Source organism: Stegostoma tigrinum, chromosome 1, assembly GCF_030684315.1.
Source record: "Stegostoma tigrinum isolate sSteTig4 chromosome 1, sSteTig4.hap1, whole genome shotgun sequence".
Lineage (NCBI taxonomy): Eukaryota > Metazoa > Chordata > Chondrichthyes > Orectolobiformes > Stegostomatidae > Stegostoma > Stegostoma tigrinum.
In genome coordinates, this window is record NC_081354.1 from 3759527 (window position 1) to 3776125 (window position 16599).

General features: G+C 66.8%; 1 protein-coding gene across 3 annotated transcripts in view; it reads left to right on the top strand.

The window, feature by feature from the left end:
* Positions 1 to 16599, top strand: part of LOC125450951 (electrogenic sodium bicarbonate cotransporter 1-like) — a 223375-nt gene that overhangs the window by 184167 nt on the left and 22609 nt on the right. The gene's annotated exons all lie outside the window — the stretch shown is intronic.

Genomic DNA, 16599 nt, shown 5'->3' on the forward strand with positions numbered 1-16599 from the left:
GGGCACTGTCACAGGGTCAGTGCTGAGGGAGCGGGCACTGTCACAGGGTCAGTGCTGAGGGAGTGGGCACTGTCACAGGGTCAGTGCTGAGGGAGCGGGCACTGTCGGAGGGTCAGTGCTGAGGGAGGGGGCACTGTCGGAGGGTCAGTGCTGAGGGAGCGGGCACTGTCAGAGGGTCAGTGCTGAGGGAGCGGGCACTGTCGGAGGGTCAGTGCTGAGGGAGGGGGCACTGTCGGAGGGTCAGTGCTGAGGGAGCGGGCACTGTCGGAGGGTCAGTGCTGAGGGAGCGGGCACTGTCACAGGGTCAGTGCTGAGGGAGCGGGCACTGTCACAGGGTCAGTGCTGAGGGAGCGGGCACTGTCGGAGGGTCAGTGCTGAGGCAGGGGGCACTGTCGGAGGGTCAGTGCTGAGGGAGCGGGCACTGTCAGAGGGTCAGTGCTGAGGGAGTGGGCACTGTCGGAGGGTCAGTGCTGAGGGAGTGGGCACTGTCGGAGGGTCAGTGCTGAGGGAGCGGGCACTGTCAGAGGGTCAGTGCCGAGGGAGTGGGCACTGTCGGAGGGTCAGTGCTGAGGGAGCGGGCACTGTCGGAGGGTCAGTGCCGAGGGAGTGAGCACTGTCGGAGGGTCAGTGCTGAGGGAGTGGGCACTGTCGGAGGGTCAGTGCAGAGGGAGCGCCGGACTGTCAGAGGGTCAGTGCTGAGGGAGTGGGCACTGTCGGAGGGTCAGTGCTGAGGGAGCGGGCACTGTCGGAGGGTCAGTGCCGAGGGAGTGGGCACTGTCGGAGGGTCAGTGCTGAGGGAGTGGGCACTGTCGGAGGGTCAGTGCTCAGGGAGCGGGCACTGTCACAGGGTCAGCGCTGAGGGAGCGGGCACTGTCACAGGGTCAGTGCTGAGGGAGTGGGCACTGTCGGAGGGTCAGTGCCGAGGGAGTGGGCACTGTCGGAGGGTCAGTGCTGAGGGAGTGGGCACTGTCGGAGGGTCAGTGCTGAGGGAACGGGCACTGTCGGAGGGTCAGTGCTGAGGGAGCGGGCACTACCGGAGGGTCAGTGCTGAGGGAGCAGGCACTGTCACAGGGTCAGTGCTGAGGGAGCGGGCACTGTCGGAGGGTCAGTGCTGAGGGAGGGGGCACTGTCGGAGGGTCAGTGCTGAGGGAGCGGGCACTGTCAGAGGGTCAGTGCTGAGGGAGTGGGCACTGTCGGAGGGTCAGTGCTGAGGGAGTGGGCACTGTCGGAGGGTCAGTGCTGAGGGAGCGGGCACTGTCGGAGGGTCAGTGCCGAGGGAGTGGGCACTGTCGGAGGGTCAGTGCTGAGGGAGCGGGCACTGTCGGAGGGTCAGTGCTGAGGGAGCGGGCACTGTCACAGGGTCAGTGCTGAGGGAGCGGGCACTGTCACAGGGTCAGTGCTGAGGGAGCAGGCACTGTCGGAGGGTCAGTGCTGAGGGAGGGGGCACTGTCGGAGGGTCAGTGCTGAGGGAGCGGGCACTGTCAGAGGGTCAGTGCTGAGGGAGTGGGCACTGTCGGAGGGTCAGTGCTGAGGGAGTGGGCACTGTCGGAGGGTCAGTGCTGAGGGAGCGGGCACTGTCAGAGGGTCAGTGCCGAGGGAGTGGGCACTGTCGGAGGGTCAGTGCTGAGGGAGCGGGCACTGTCGGAGGGTCAGTGCCGAGGGAGTGAGCACTGTCGGAGGGTCAGTGCTGAGGGAGTGGGCACTGTCGGAGGGTCAGTGCAGAGGGAGCGCCGGACTGTCAGAGGGTCAGTGCTGAGGGAGTGGGCACTGTCGGAGGGTCAGTGCTGAGGGAGCGGGCACTGTCGGAGGGTCAGTGCCGAGGGAGTGGGCACTGTCGGAGGGTCAGTGCTGAGGGAGTGGGCACTGTCGGAGGGTCAGTGCTCAGGGAGCGGGCACTGTCACAGGGTCAGCGTTGAGGGAGCGGGCACTGTCACAGGGTCAGTGCTGAGGGAGTGGGCACTGTCGGAGGGTCAGTGCCGAGGGAGTGGGCACTGTCGGAGGGTCAGTGCTGAGGGAGTGGGCACTGTCGGAGGGTCAGTGCTGAGGGAACGGGCACTGTCGGAGGGTCAGTGCTGAGCGAGCGGGCACTACCGGAGGGTCAGTGCTGAGGGAGCGGGCACTGTCACAGGGTCAGTGCTGAGGGAGCGGGCACTGTCGGAGGGTCAGTGCTGAGGGAGGGGGCACTGTCGGAGGGTCAGTGCTGAGGGAGCGGGCACTGTCAGAGGGTCAGTGCTGAGGGAGTGGGCACTGTCGGAGGGTCAGTGCTGAGGGAGTGGGCACTGTCGGAGGGTCAGTGCTGAGGGAGCGGGCACTGTCAGAGGGTCAGTGCCGAGGGAGTGGGCACTGTCGGAGGGTCAGTGCTGAGGGAGCGGGCACAGTCAGAGGGTCAGTGCTGAGGGAGTGGGCACTGTCGGAGGGTCAGTGCTGAGGGAGCGGGCACTGTGGGAGGGTCAGTGCCGAGGGAGTGGGCACTGTCGGAGGGTCAGTGCTGAGGGAGTGGGCACTGTCGAAGGGTCAGTGCTGAGGGAGCGGGCACTGTCACAGGGTCAGCGCTGAGGGAGCGGGCACTGTCACAGGGTCAGTGCTGAGGGAGTGGGCACTGTCGGAGGGTCAGTGCCGAGGGAGTGGGCACTGTCGGAGGGTCAGTGCTGAGGGAGTGGGCACTGTCGGAGGGTCAGTGCTGAGGGAGCGGGCACTGTCGGAGGGTCAGTGCTGAGGGAGCGGGCACTGTCACAGGGTCAGTGCTGAGGGAGCGCCGGACTGTCAGAGGGTCAGTGCTGAGGGAGTGGGCACTGTCGGAGGGTCAGTGCTGAGGGAGCGGGCACTGTCGGAGGGTCAGTGCCGAGGGAGTGGGCACTGTCGGAGGGTCAGTGCTGAGGGAGTGGGCACTGTCGGAGGGTCAGTGCTGAGGGAGCGGGCACTGTCACAGGGTCAGCGCTGAGGGAGCGGGCACTGTCACAGGGTCAGTGCAGAGGGAGCGGGCACTGTCGGAGGGTCAGTGCCGAGGGAGTGGGCACTGTCGGAGGGTCAGTGCTGAGGGAGTGGGCACTGTCGGAGGGTCAGTGCTGAGGGAGCGGGCACTGTCACAGGGTCAGTGCTGAGGGAGCGGGCACTGTCGGAGGGTCAGTGCTGAGGGAGCGGGCACTGTCACAGGGTCAGTGCTGAGGGAGTGGGCACTGTCGGAGGGTCAGTGCCGAGGGAGTGGGCACTGTCACAGGGTCAGTGCTGAGGGAGTGGGCACTGTCGGAGGGTCAGTGCTGAGGGAGTGGGCACTGTCGGAGGGTCAGTGCTGAGGGAGGGGGCACTGTCACAGGGTCAGTGCTGAGGGAGTGCCGCACTGTCAGAGGGTCAGTGCTGAGGGAGCGGGCACTGTCGGAGGATCAGTGCTGAGGGAGTGCCGCATTGTCGGAGGGTCAGCGCTGAGGGAGCGGGCACTGTCACAGGGTCAGTGCTGAGGGAGCGCCGCACTGTCGGAGGGTCAGTGCTGAGGGAGCGCCGCACTGTCGGAGGGTCAGTGCTGAGGGAGCACCTCACTGGCACAGGGTCAGTGCTGAGGGAGCGCCGCACTGTCAGAGGGTCAGTGCTGAGGGAGCGGGCACTGTCACAGGGTCAGCGCTGAGGGAGCGGGCACTGTCACAGGGTCAGTGCTGAGGGAGCGGGCACTGTCACAGGGTCAGTGCTGAGGGAGCGGGCACTGTCGGAGGGTCAGTGCTGAGGGAGGGGGCACTGTCGGAGGGTCAGTGCTGAGGGAGCGGGCACTGTCAGAGGGTCAGTGCTGAGGGAGTGGGCACTGTCGGAGGGTCAGTGCTGAGGGAGCGGGCACTGTCACAGGGTCAGTGCTGAGGGAGCGGGCACTGTCACAGGGTCAGTGCTGAGGGAGCGGGCACTGTCACAGGGTCAGTGCTGAGGGAGCGGGCACTGTCGGAGGGTCAGTGCTGAGGGAGGGGGCACTGTCGGAGGGTCAGTGCTGAGGGAGCGGGCACTGTCAGAGGGTCAGTGCTGAGGGAGTGGGCACTGTCGGAGGGTCAGTGCTGAGGGAGTGGGCACTGTCGGAGGGTCAGTGCTGAGGGAGCCGGCACTGTCAGAGGGTCAGTGCCGAGGGAGTGGGCACTGTCGGAGGGTCAGTGCTGAGGGAGCGGGCACTGTCGGAGGGTCAGTGCCGAGGGAGTGAGCACTGTCGGAGGGTCAGTGCTGAGGGAGTGGGCACTGTCGGAGGGTCAGTGCAGAGGGAGCGCCGGACTGTCAGAGGGTCAGTGCTGAGGGAGTGGGCACTGTCGGAGGGTCAGTGCTGAGGGAGCGGGCACTGTCGGAGGGTCAGTGCCGAGGGAGTGGGCACTGTCGGAGGGTCAGTGCTGAGGGAGTGGGCACTGTCGGAGGGTCAGTGCTGAGGGAGCGGGCACTGTCGGAGGGTCAGTGCTGAGGGAGCGGGCACTACCGGAGGGTCAGTGCTGAGGGAGCGGGCACTGTCACAGGGTCAGTGCTGAGGGGGCACTGTCAGAGGGTCAGTGCTGAGGGAGTGGGCACTGTCGGAGGGTCAGTGCTGAGGGAGTGGGCACTGTCGGAGGGTCAGTGCTGAGGGAGCGGGCACTGTCAGAGGGTCAGTGCCGAGGGAGTGGGCACTGTCGGAGGGTCAGTGCTGAGGGAGCGGGCACAGTCAGAGGGTCAGTGCTGAGGGAGTGGGCACTGTCGGAGGGTCAGTGCTGAGGGAGCGGGCACTGTCGGAGGGTCAGTGCAGAGGGAGTGGGCACTGTCGGAGGGTCAGTGCTGAGGGAGTGGGCACTGTCGGAGGGTCAGTGCTGAGGGAGCGGGCACTGTCACAGGGTCAGCGCTGAGGGAGCGGGCACTGTCACAGGGTCAGTGCTGAGGGAGTGGGCACTGTCGGAGGGTCAGTGCCGAGGGAGTGGGCACTGTCGGAGGGTCAGTGCTGAGGGAGTGGGCACTGTCGGAGGGTCAGTGCTGAGGGAGCGGGCACTGTCGGAGGGTCAGTGCTGAGGGAGCGGGCACTGTCGGAGGGTCAGTGCTGAGGGAGCGCCGGACTGTCAGAGGGTCAGTGCTGAGGGAGTGGGCACTGTCGGAGGTTCAGTGCTGAGGGAGCGGGCACTGTCGGAGGGTCAGTGCCGAGGGAGTGGGCACTGTCGGAGGGTCAGTGCTGAGGGAGTGGGCACTGTCGGAGGGTCAGTGCTGAGGGAGCGGGCACTGTCACAGGGTCAGCGCTGAGGGAGCGGGCACTGTCACAGGGTCAGTGCTGAGGGAGTGGGCACTGTCGGAGGGTCAGTGCTGAGGGAGCGGGCACTGTCGGAGGGTCAGTGCTGAGGGAGCGGGCACTACCGGAGGGTCAGTGCTGAGGGAGCGGGCACTGTCACAGGGTCAGTGCTGAGGGAGCGGGCACTGTCACAGGGTCAGTGCTGAGGGAGTGGGCACTGTCGGAGGGTCAGTGCTGAGGGAGTGGGCACTGTCGGAGGGTCAGTGCTGAGGGAGCCGGCACTGTCAGAGGGTCAGTGCCGAGGGAGTGGGCACTGTCGGAGGGTCAGTGCTGAGGGAGCGGGCACTGTCGGAGGGTCAGTGCCGAGGGAGTGAGCACTGTCGGAGGGTCAGTGCTGAGGGAGTGGGCACTGTCGGAGGGTCAGTGCAGAGGGAGCGCCGGACTGTCAGAGGGTCAGTGCTGAGGGAGTGGGCACTGTCGGAGGGTCAGTGCTGAGGGAGCGGGCACTGTCGGAGGGTCAGTGCCGAGGGAGTGGGCACTGTCGGAGGGTCAGTGCTGAGGGAGTGGGCACTGTCGGAGGGTCAGTGCTGAGGGAGCGGGCACTGTCGGAGGGTCAGTGCTGAGGGAGCGGGCACTACCGGAGGGTCAGTGCTGAGGGAGCGGGCACTGTCACAGGGTCAGTGCTGAGGGGGCACTGTCAGAGGGTCAGTGCTGAGGGAGTGGGCACTGTCGGAGGGTCAGTGCTGAGGGAGTGGGCACTGTCGGAGGGTCAGTGCTGAGGGAGCGGGCACTGTCAGAGGGTCAGTGCCGAGGGAGTGGGCACTGTCGGAGGGTCAGTGCTGAGGGAGCGGGCACAGTCAGAGGGTCAGTGCTGAGGGAGTGGGCACTGTCGGAGGGTCAGTGCTGAGGGAGCGGGCACTGTCGGAGGGTCAGTGCAGAGGGAGTGGGCACTGTCGGAGGGTCAGTGCTGAGGGAGTGGGCACTGTCGGAGGGTCAGTGCTGAGGGAGCGGGCACTGTCACAGGGTCAGCGCTGAGGGAGCGGGCACTGTCACAGGGTCAGTGCTGAGGGAGTGGGCACTGTCGGAGGGTCAGTGCCGAGGGAGTGGGCACTGTCGGAGGGTCAGTGCTGAGGGAGTGGGCACTGTCGGAGGGTCAGTGCTGAGGGAGCGGGCACTGTCGGAGGGTCAGTGCTGAGGGAGCGGGCACTGTCGGAGGGTCAGTGCTGAGGGAGCGCCGGACTGTCAGAGGGTCAGTGCTGAGGGAGTGGGCACTGTCGGAGGTTCAGTGCTGAGGGAGCGGGCACTGTCGGAGGGTCAGTGCCGAGGGAGTGGGCACTGTCGGAGGGTCAGTGCTGAGGGAGTGGGCACTGTCGGAGGGTCAGTGCTGAGGGAGCGGGCACTGTCACAGGGTCAGCGCTGAGGGAGCGGGCACTGTCACAGGGTCAGTGCTGAGGGAGTGGGCACTGTCGGAGGGTCAGTGCTGAGGGAGCGGGCACTGTCGGAGGGTCAGTGCTGAGGGAGCGGGCACTACCGGAGGGTCAGTGCTGAGGGAGCGGGCACTGTCACAGGGTCAGTGCTGAGGGAGCGGGCACTGTCACAGGGTCAGTGCTGAGGGAGCGGGCACTGTCACAGGGTCAGTGCTGAGGGAGCGGGCACTGTCACAGGGTCAGTGCTGAGGGAGCGGGCACTGTCGGAGGGTCAGTGCTGAGGGAGGGGGCACTGTCACAGGGTCAGTGCTGAGGGAGCGGGCACTGTCACAGGGTCAGTGCTGAGGGAGCGGGCACTGTCGGAGGGTCAGGGCTGAGGGAGCGGGCACTGTCGGAGGGTCAGCGCTGATGGAGTGGGCACTGTCACAGGGTCAGTGCTGAGGGAGTGGGCACTGTCGGAGGGTCAGTGCTGAGGGAGGGGGCACTGTCACAGGGTCAGTGCTGAGGGAGCGGGCACTGTCACAGGGTCAGTGCTGAGGGAGCGGGCACTGTCACAGGGTCAGTGCTGAGGGAGCGGGCACTGTCGGAGGGTCAGTGCTGAGGGAGGGGGCACTGTCGGAGGGTCAGTGCTGAGGGAGCGGGCACTGTCAGAGGGTCAGTGCTGAGGGAGCGGGCACTGTCGGAGGGTCAGTGCTGAGGGAGGGGGCACTGTCGGAGGGTCAGTGCTGAGGGAGCGGGCACTGTCGGAGGGTCAGTGCTGAGGGAGCGGGCACTGTCACAGGGTCAGTGCTGAGGGAGCGGGCACTGTCACAGGGTCAGTGCTGAGGGAGCGGGCACTGTCACAGGGTCAGTGCTGAGGGAGCGGGCACTGTCGGAGGGTCAGTGCTGAGGGAGGGGGCACTGTCGGAGGGTCAGTGCTGAGGGAGCGGGCACTGTCAGAGGGTCAGTGCTGAGGGAGTGGGCACTGTCGGAGGGTCAGTGCTGAGGGAGTGGGCACTGTCGGAGGGTCAGTGCTGAGGGAGCCGGCACTGTCAGAGGGTCAGTGCCGAGGGAGTGGGCACTGTCGGAGGGTCAGTGCTGAGGGAGCGGGCACTGTCGGAGGGTCAGTGCCGAGGGAGTGAGCACTGTCGGAGGGTCAGTGCTGAGGGAGTGGGCACTGTCGGAGGGTCAGTGCAGAGGGAGCGCCGGACTGTCAGAGGGTCAGTGCTGAGGGAGTGGGCACTGTCGGAGGGTCAGTGCTGAGGGAGCGGGCACTGTCGGAGGGTCAGTGCCGAGGGAGTGGGCACTGTCGGAGGGTCAGTGCTGAGGCAGTGGGCACTGTCGGAGGGTCAGTGCTCAGGGAGCGGGCACTGTCACAGGGTCAGCGCTGAGGGAGCGGGCACTGTCACAGGGTCAGTGCCGAGGGAGTGGGCACTGTCGGAGGGTCAGTGCCGAGGGAGTGGGCACTGTCGGAGGGTCAGTGCTGAGGGAGTGGGCACTGTCGGAGGGTCAGTGCTGAGGGAGCGGGCACTGTCGGAGGGTCAGTGCTGAGGGAGGGGGCACTGTCGGAGGGTCAGTGCTGAGGGAGCGGGCACTGTCGGAGGGTCAGTGCCGAGGGAGTGGGCACTGTCGGAGGGTCAGTGCTGAGGGAGTGGGCACTGTCGGAGGGTCAGTGCTCAGGGAGCGGGCACTGTCACAGGGTCAGCGCTGAGGGAGCGGGCACTGTCACAGGGTCAGTGCTGAGGGAGTGGGCACTGTCGGAGGGTCAGTGCCGAGGGAGTGGGCACTGTCGGAGGGTCAGTGCTGAGGGAGTGGGCACTGTCGGAGGGTCAGTGCTGAGGGAACGGGCACTGTCGGAGGGTCAGTGCTGAGGGAGCGGGCACTACCGGAGGGTCAGTGCTGAGGGAGCGGGCACTGTCACAGGGTCAGTGCTGAGGGAGCGGGCACTGTCGGAGGGTCAGTGCTGAGGGAGGGGGCACTGTCGGAGGGTCAGTGCTGAGGGAGCGGGCACTGTCAGAGGGTCAGTGCTGAGGGAGTGGGCACTGTCGGAGGGTCAGTGCCGAGGGAGTGGGCACTGTCGGAGGGTCAGTGCTGAGGGAGCGGGCACTGTCAGAGGGTCAGTGCCGAGGGAGTGGGCACTGTCGGAGGGTCAGTGCTGAGGGAGTGGGCACTGTCGAAGGGTCAGTGCTGAGGGAGCGGGCACTGTCACAGGGTCAGCGCTGAGGGAGCGTGCACTGTCACAGGGTCAGTGCTGAGGGAGTGGGCACTGTCGGAGGGTCAGTGCCGAGGGAGTGGGCACTGTCGGAGGGTCAGTGCTGAGGGAGTGGGCACTGTCGGAGGGTCAGTGCTGAGGGAGCGGGCACTGTCGGAGGGTCAGTGCTGAGGGAGCGGGCACTGTCACAGGGTCAGTGCTGAGGGAGCGCCGGACTGTCAGAGGGTCAGTGCTGAGGGAGTGGGCACTGTCGGAGGGTCAGTGCTGAGGGAGCGGGCACTGTCGGAGGGTCAGTGCCGAGGGAGTGGGCACTGTCGGAGGGTCAGTGCTGAGGGAGTGGGCACTGTCGGAGGGTCAGTGCTGAGGGAGCGGGCACTGTCACAGGGTCAGCGCTGAGGGAGCGGGCACTGTCACAGGGTCAGTGCAGAGGGAGCGGGCACTGTCGGAGGGTCAGTGCCGAGGGAGTGGGCACTGTCGGAGGGTCAGTGCTGAGGGAGTGGGCACTGTCGGAGGGTCAGTGCTGAGGGAGCGGGCACTGTCACAGGGTCAGTGCTGAGGGAGCGGGCACTGTCGGAGGGTCAGTGCTGAGGGAGCGGGCACTGTCACAGGGTCAGTGCTGAGGGAGTGGGCACTGTCGGAGGGTCAGTGCCGAGGGAGTGGGCACTGTCACAGGGTCAGTGCTGAGGGAGTGGGCACTGTCGGAGGGTCAGTGCTGAGGGAGTGGGCACTGTCGGAGGGTCAGTGCTGAGGGAGGGGGCACTGTCACAGGGTCAGTGCTGAGGGAGTGCCGCACTGTCAGAGGGTCAGTGCTGAGGGAGCGGGCACTGTCGGAGGATCAGTGCTGAGGGAGTGCCGCACTGTCGGAGGGTCAGCGCTGAGGGAGCGGGCACTGTCACAGGGTCAGTGCTGAGGGAGCGCCGCACTGTCGGAGGGTCAGTGCTGAGGGAGCGCCGCACTGTCGGAGGGTCAGTGCTGAGGGAGCACCTCACTGGCACAGGGTCAGTGCTGAGGGAGCGCCGCACTGTCAGAGGGTCAGTGCTGAGGGAGGGGGCACTGTCGGAGGGTCAGTGCTGAGGGAGCGGGCACTGTCAGAGGGTCAGTGCTGAGGGAGCGGGCACTGTCGGAGGGTCAGTGCTGAGGGAGGGGGCACTGTCGGAGGGTCAGTGCTGAGGGAGCGGGCACTGTCGGAGGGTCAGTGCTGAGGGAGCGGGCACTGTCACAGGGTCAGTGCTGAGGGAGCGGGCACTGTCACAGGGTCAGTGCTGAGGGAGCGGGCACTGTCGGAGGGTCAGTGCTGAGGGAGGGGGCACTGTCGGAGGGTCAGTGCTGAGGGAGCGGGCACTGTCAGAGGGTCAGTGCTGAGGGAGTGGGCACTGTCGGAGGGTCAGTGCTGAGGGAGTGGGCACTGTCGGAGGGTCAGTGCTGAGGGAGCCGGCACTGTCAGAGGGTCAGTGCCGAGGGAGTGGGCACTGTCGGAGGGTCAGTGCTGAGGGAGCGGGCACTGTCGGAGGGTCAGTGCCGAGGGAGTGAGCACTGTCGGAGGGTCAGTGCTGAGGGAGTGGGCACTGTCGGAGGGTCAGTGCAGAGGGAGCGCCGGACTGTCAGAGGGTCAGTGCTGAGGGAGTGGGCACTGTCGGAGGGTCAGTGCTGAGGGAGCGGGCACTGTCGGAGGGTCAGTGCCGAGGGAGTGGGCACTGTCGGAGGGTCAGTGCTGAGGGAGTGGGCACTGTCGGAGGGTCAGTGCTGAGGGAGCGGGCACTGTCGGAGGGTCAGTGCTGAGGGAGCGGGCACTACCGGAGGGTCAGTGCTGAGGGAGCGGGCACTGTCACAGGGTCAGTGCTGAGGGGGCACTGTCAGAGGGTCAGTGCTGAGGGAGTGGGCACTGTCGGAGGGTCAGTGCTGAGGGAGTGGGCACTGTCGGAGGGTCAGTGCTGAGGGAGCGGGCACTGTCAGAGGGTCAGTGCCGAGGGAGTGGGCACTGTCGGAGGGTCAGTGCTGAGGGAGCGGGCACAGTCAGAGGGTCAGTGCTGAGGGAGTGGGCACTGTCGGAGGGTCAGTGCTGAGGGAGCGGGCACTGTCGGAGGGTCAGTGCAGAGGGAGTGGGCACTGTCGGAGGGTCAGTGCTGAGGGAGTGGGCACTGTCGGAGGGTCAGTGCTGAGGGAGCGGGCACTGTCACAGGGTCAGCGCTGAGGGAGCGGGCACTGTCACAGGGTCAGTGCTGAGGGAGTGGGCACTGTCGGAGGGTCAGTGCCGAGGGAGTGGGCACTGTCGGAGGGTCAGTGCTGAGGGAGTGGGCACTGTCGGAGGGTCAGTGCTGAGGGAGCGGGCACTGTCGGAGGGTCAGTGCTGAGGGAGCGGGCACTGTCGGAGGGTCAGTGCTGAGGGAGCGCCGGACTGTCAGAGGGTCAGTGCTGAGGGAGTGGGCACTGTCGGAGGTTCAGTGCTGAGGGAGCGGGCACTGTCGGAGGGTCAGTGCCGAGGGAGTGGGCACTGTCGGAGGGTCAGTGCTGAGGGAGTGGGCACTGTCGGAGGGTCAGTGCTGAGGGAGCGGGCACTGTCACAGGGTCAGCGCTGAGGGAGCGGGCACTGTCACAGGGTCAGTGCTGAGGGAGTGGGCACTGTCGGAGGGTCAGTGCTGAGGGAGCGGGCACTGTCGGAGGGTCAGTGCTGAGGGAGCGGGCACTACCGGAGGGTCAGTGCTGAGGGAGCGGGCACTGTCACAGGGTCAGTGCTGAGGGAGCGGGCACTGTCACAGGGTCAGTGCTGAGGGAGCGGGCACTGTCACAGGGTCAGTGCTGAGGGAGCGGGCACTGTCACAGGGTCAGTGCTGAGGGAGCGGGCACTGTCGGAGGGTCAGTGCTGAGGGAGGGGGCACTGTCACAGGGTCAGTGCTGAGGGAGCGGGCACTGTCACAGGGTCAGTGCTGAGGGAGCGGGCACTGTCGGAGGGTCAGGGCTGAGGGAGCGGGCACTGTCGGAGGGTCAGCGCTGATGGAGTGGGCACTGTCACAGGGTCAGTGCTGAGGGAGTGGGCACTGTCGGAGGGTCAGTGCTGAGGGAGGGGGCACTGTCACAGGGTCAGTGCTGAGGGAGCGGGCACTGTCACAGGGTCAGTGCTGAGGGAGCGGGCACTGTCACAGGGTCAGTGCTGAGGGAGCGGGCACTGTCGGAGGGTCAGTGCTGAGGGAGGGGGCACTGTCGGAGGGTCAGTGCTGAGGGAGCGGGCACTGTCAGAGGGTCAGTGCTGAGGGAGCGGGCACTGTCGGAGGGTCAGTGCTGAGGGAGGGGGCACTGTCGGAGGGTCAGTGCTGAGGGAGCGGGCACTGTCGGAGGGTCAGTGCTGAGGGAGCGGGCACTGTCACAGGGTCAGTGCTGAGGGAGCGGGCACTGTCACAGGGTCAGTGCTGAGGGAGCGGGCACTGTCACAGGGTCAGTGCTGAGGGAGCGGGCACTGTCGGAGGGTCAGTGCTGAGGGAGGGGGCACTGTCGGAAGGTCAGTGCTGAGGGAGCGGGCACTGTCAGAGGGTCAGTGCTGAGGGAGTGGGCACTGTCGGAGGGTCAGTGCTGAGGGAGTGGGCACTGTCGGAGGGTCAGTGCTGAGGGAGCCGGCACTGTCAGAGGGTCAGTGCCGAGGGAGTGGGCACTGTCGGAGGGTCAGTGCTGAGGGAGCGGGCACTGTCGGAGGGTCAGTGCCGAGGGAGTGAGCACTGTCGGAGGGTCAGTGCTGAGGGAGTGGGCACTGTCGGAGGGTCAGTGCAGAGGGAGCGCCGGACTGTCAGAGGGTCAGTGCTGAGGGAGTGGGCACTGTCGGAGGGTCAGTGCTGAGGGAGCGGGCACTGTCGGAGGGTCAGTGCCGAGGGAGTGGGCACTGTCGGAGGGTCAGTGCTGAGGCAGTGGGCACTGTCGGAGGGTCAGTGCTCAGGGAGCGGGCACTGTCACAGGGTCAGCGCTGAGGGAGCGGGCACTGTCACAGGGTCAGTGCTGAGGGAGTGGGCACTGTCGGAGGGTCAGTGCCGAGGGAGTGGGCACTGTCGGAGGGTCAGTGCTGAGGGAGTGGGCACTGTCGGAGGGTCAGTGCTGAGGGAGCGGGCACTGTCGGAGGGTCAGTGCTGAGGGAGGGGGCACTGTCGGAGGGTCAGTGCTGAGGGAGCGGGCACTGTCGGAGGGTCAGTGCCGAGGGAGTGGGCACTGTCGGAGGGTCAGTGCTGAGGGAGTGGGCACTGTCGGAGGGTCAGTGCTCAGGGAGCGGGCACTGTCACAGGGTCAGCGCTGAGGGAGCGGGCACTGTCACAGGGTCAGTGCTGAGGGAGTGGGCACTGTCGGAGGGTCAGTGCCGAGGGAGTGGGCACTGTCGGAGGGTCAGTGCTGAGGGAGTGGGCACTGTCGGAGGGTCAGTGCTGAGGGAACGGGCACTGTCGGAGGGTCAGTGCTGAGGGAGCGGGCACTACCGGAGGGTCAGTGCTGAGGGAGCGGGCACTGTCACAGGGTCAGTGCTGAGGGAGCGGGCACTGTCGGAGGGTCAGTGCTGAGGGAGGGGGCACTGTCGGAGGGTCAGTGCTGAGGGAGCGGGCACTGTCAGAGGGTCAGTGCTGAGGGAGTGGGCACTGTCGGAGGGTCAGTGCCGAGGGAGTGGGCACTGTCGGAGGGTCAGTGCTGAGGGAGCGGGCACTGTCAGAGGGTCAGTGCCGAGGGAGTGGGCACTGTCGGAGGGTCAGTGCTGAGGGAGTGGGCACTGTCGAAGGGTCAGTGCTGAGGGAGCGGGCACTGTCACAGGGTCAGCGCTGAGGGAGCGGGCACTGTCACAGGGTCAGTGCTGAGGGAGTGGGCACTGTCGGAGGGTCAGTGCCGAGGGAGTGGGCACTGTCGGAGGGTCAGTGCTGAGGGAGTGGGCACTGTCGGAGGGTCAGTGCTGAGGGAGCGGGCACTGTCGGAGGGTCAGTGCTGAGGGAGCGGGCACTGTCACAGGGTCAGTGCTGAGGGAGCGCCGGACTGTCAGAGGGTCAGTGCTGAGGGAGTGGGCACTGTCGGAGGGTCAGTGCTGAGGGAGCGGGCACTGTCGGAGGGTCAGTGCCGAGGGAGTGGGCACTGTCGGAGGGTCAGTGCTGAGGGAGTGGGCACTGTCGGAGGGTCAGTGCTGAGGGAGCGGGCACTGTCACAGGGTCAGCGCTGAGGGAGCGGGCACTGTCACAGGGTCAGTGCAGAGGGAGCGGGCACTGTCGGAGGGTCAGTGCCGAGGGAGTGGGCACTGTCGGAGGGTCAGTGCTGAGGGAGTGGGCACTGTCGGAGGGTCAGTGCTGAGGGAGCGGGCACTGTCACAGGGTCAGTGCTGAGGGAGCGGGCACTGTCGGAGGGTCAGTGCTGAGGGAGCGGGCACTGTCACAGGGTCAGTGCTGAGGGAGTGGGCACTGTCGGAGGGTCAGTGCCGAGGGAGTGGGCACTGTCACAGGGTCAGTGCTGAGGGAGTGGGCACTGTCGGAGGGTCAGTGCTGAGGGAGTGGGCACTGTCGGAGGGTCAGTGCTGAGGGAGGGGGCACTGTCACAGGGTCAGTGCTGAGGGAGTGCCGCACTGTCAGAGGGTCAGTGCTGAGGGAGCGGGCACTGTCGGAGGATCAGTGCTGAGGGAGTGCCGCACTGTCGGAGGGTCAGCGCTGAGGGAGCGGGCACTGTCACAGGGTCAGTGCTGAGGGAGCGCCGCACTGTCGGAGGGTCAGTGCTGAGGGAGCGCCGCACTGTCGGAGGGTCAGTGCTGAGGGAGCACCTCACTGGCACAGGGTCAGTGCTGAGGGAGCGCCGCACTGTCAGAGGGTCAGTGCTGAGGGAGCGGGCACTGTCAGAGGGTCAGCGCTGAGGGAGCGGGCACTGTCACAGGGTCAGTGCTGAGGGAGTGGGCACTGTCACAGGGTCAGCGCTGAGGGAGCGGGCACTGTCACAGGGTCAGTGCTGAGGGAGCGGGCACTGTCACAGGGTCAGTGCTGAGGGAGCGGGCACTGTCGGAGGGTCAGTGCTGAGGGAGGGGGCACTGTCGGAGGGTCAGTGCTGAGGGAGCGGGCACTGTCAGAGGGTCAGTGCTGAGGGAGTGGGCACTGTCGGAGGGTCAGTGCTGAGGGAGTGGGCACTGTCGGAGGGTCAGTGCTGAGGGAGCGGGCAGTGTCAGAGGGTCAGTGCCGAGGGAGTGGGCACTGTCGGAGGGTCAGTGCTGAGGGAGCGGGCACTGTCGGAGGGTCAGTGCCGAGGGAGTGAGCACTGTCGGAGGGTCAGTGCTGAGGGAGTGGGCACTGTCGGAGGGTCAGTGCAGAGGGAGCGCCGGACTGTCAGAGGGTCAGTGCTGAGGGAGTGGGCACTGTCGGAGGGTCAGTGCTGAGGGAGCGGGCACTGTCGGAGGGTCAGTGCCGAGGGAGTGGGCACTGTCGGAGGGTCAGTGCTGAGGGAGTGGGCACTGTCGGAGGGTCAGTGCTCAGGAAGCGGGCACTGTCACAGGGTCAGCGCTGAGGGAGCGGGCACTGTCACAGGGTCAGTGCTGAGGGAGTGGGCACTGTCGGAGGGTCAGTGCCGAGGGAGTGGGCACTGTCGGAGGGTCAGTGCTGAGGGAGTGGGCACTGTCGGAGGGTCAGTGCTGAGGGAGCGGGCACTGTCGGAGGGTCAGTGCTGAGGGAGCGGGCACTACCGGAGGGTCAGTGCTGAGGGAGCGGGCACTGTCACAGGGTCAGTGCTGAGGGAGCGGGCACTGTCGGAGGGTCAGTGCTGAGGGAGGGGGCACTGTCAGAGGGTCAGTGCTGAGGGAGTGGGCACTGTCGGAGGGTCAGTGCTGAGGGAGTGGGCACTGTCGGACGGTCAGTGCTGAGGGAGCGGGCACTGTCAGAGGGTCAGTGCCGAGGGAGTGGGCACTGTCGGAGGGTCAGTGCTGAGGGAGCGGGCACAGTCAGAGGGTCAGTGCTGAGGGAGTGGGCACTGTCGGAGGGTCAGTGCTGAGGGAGCGGGCACTGTCGGAGGGTCAGTGCAGAGGGAGTGGGCACTGTCGGAGGGTCAGTGCTGAGGGAGTGGGCACTGTCGGAGGGTCAGTGCTGAGGGAGCGGGCACTGTCACATGGTCAGCGCTGAGGGAGCGGGCACTGTCACAGGGTCAGTGCTGAGGGAGTGGGCACTGTCGGAGGGTCAGTGCCGAGGGAGTGGGCACTGTCGGAGGGTCAGTGCTGAGGGAGCGGGCACTGTCGGAGGGTCAGTGCTGAGGGAGCGGGCACTGTCGGAGGGTCAGTGCTGAGGGAGCGCCGGACTGTCAGAGGGTCAGTGCTGAGGGAGTGGGCACTGTCGGAGGTTCAGTGCTGAGGGAGCGGGCACTGTCGGAGGGTCAGTGCCGAGGGAGTGGGCACTGTCGGAGGGTCAGTGCTGAGGGAGTGGGCACTGTCGGAGGGTCAGTGCTGAGGGAGCGGGCACTGTCACAGGGTCAGCGCTGAGGGAGCGGGCACTGTCACAGGGTCAGTGCTGAGGGAGTGGGCACTGTCGGAGGGTCAGCGCTGAGGGAGCGGGCACTGTCACAGGGTCAGTGCTGAGGGAGTGGGCACTGTCGGAGGGTCAGTGCTGAGGGAGCGGGCACTGTCGGAGGGTCAGTGCTGAGGGAGCGGGCACTACCGGAGGGTCAGTGCTGAGGGAGCGGGCACTGTCACAGGGTCAGTGCTGAGGGAGCGGGCACTGTCGGAGGGTCAGTGCTGAGGGTGGGGGCACTGTCGGAGGGTCAGTGCTGAGGGAGCGGGCACTGTCAGAGGGTCAGTGCTGAGGGAGTGG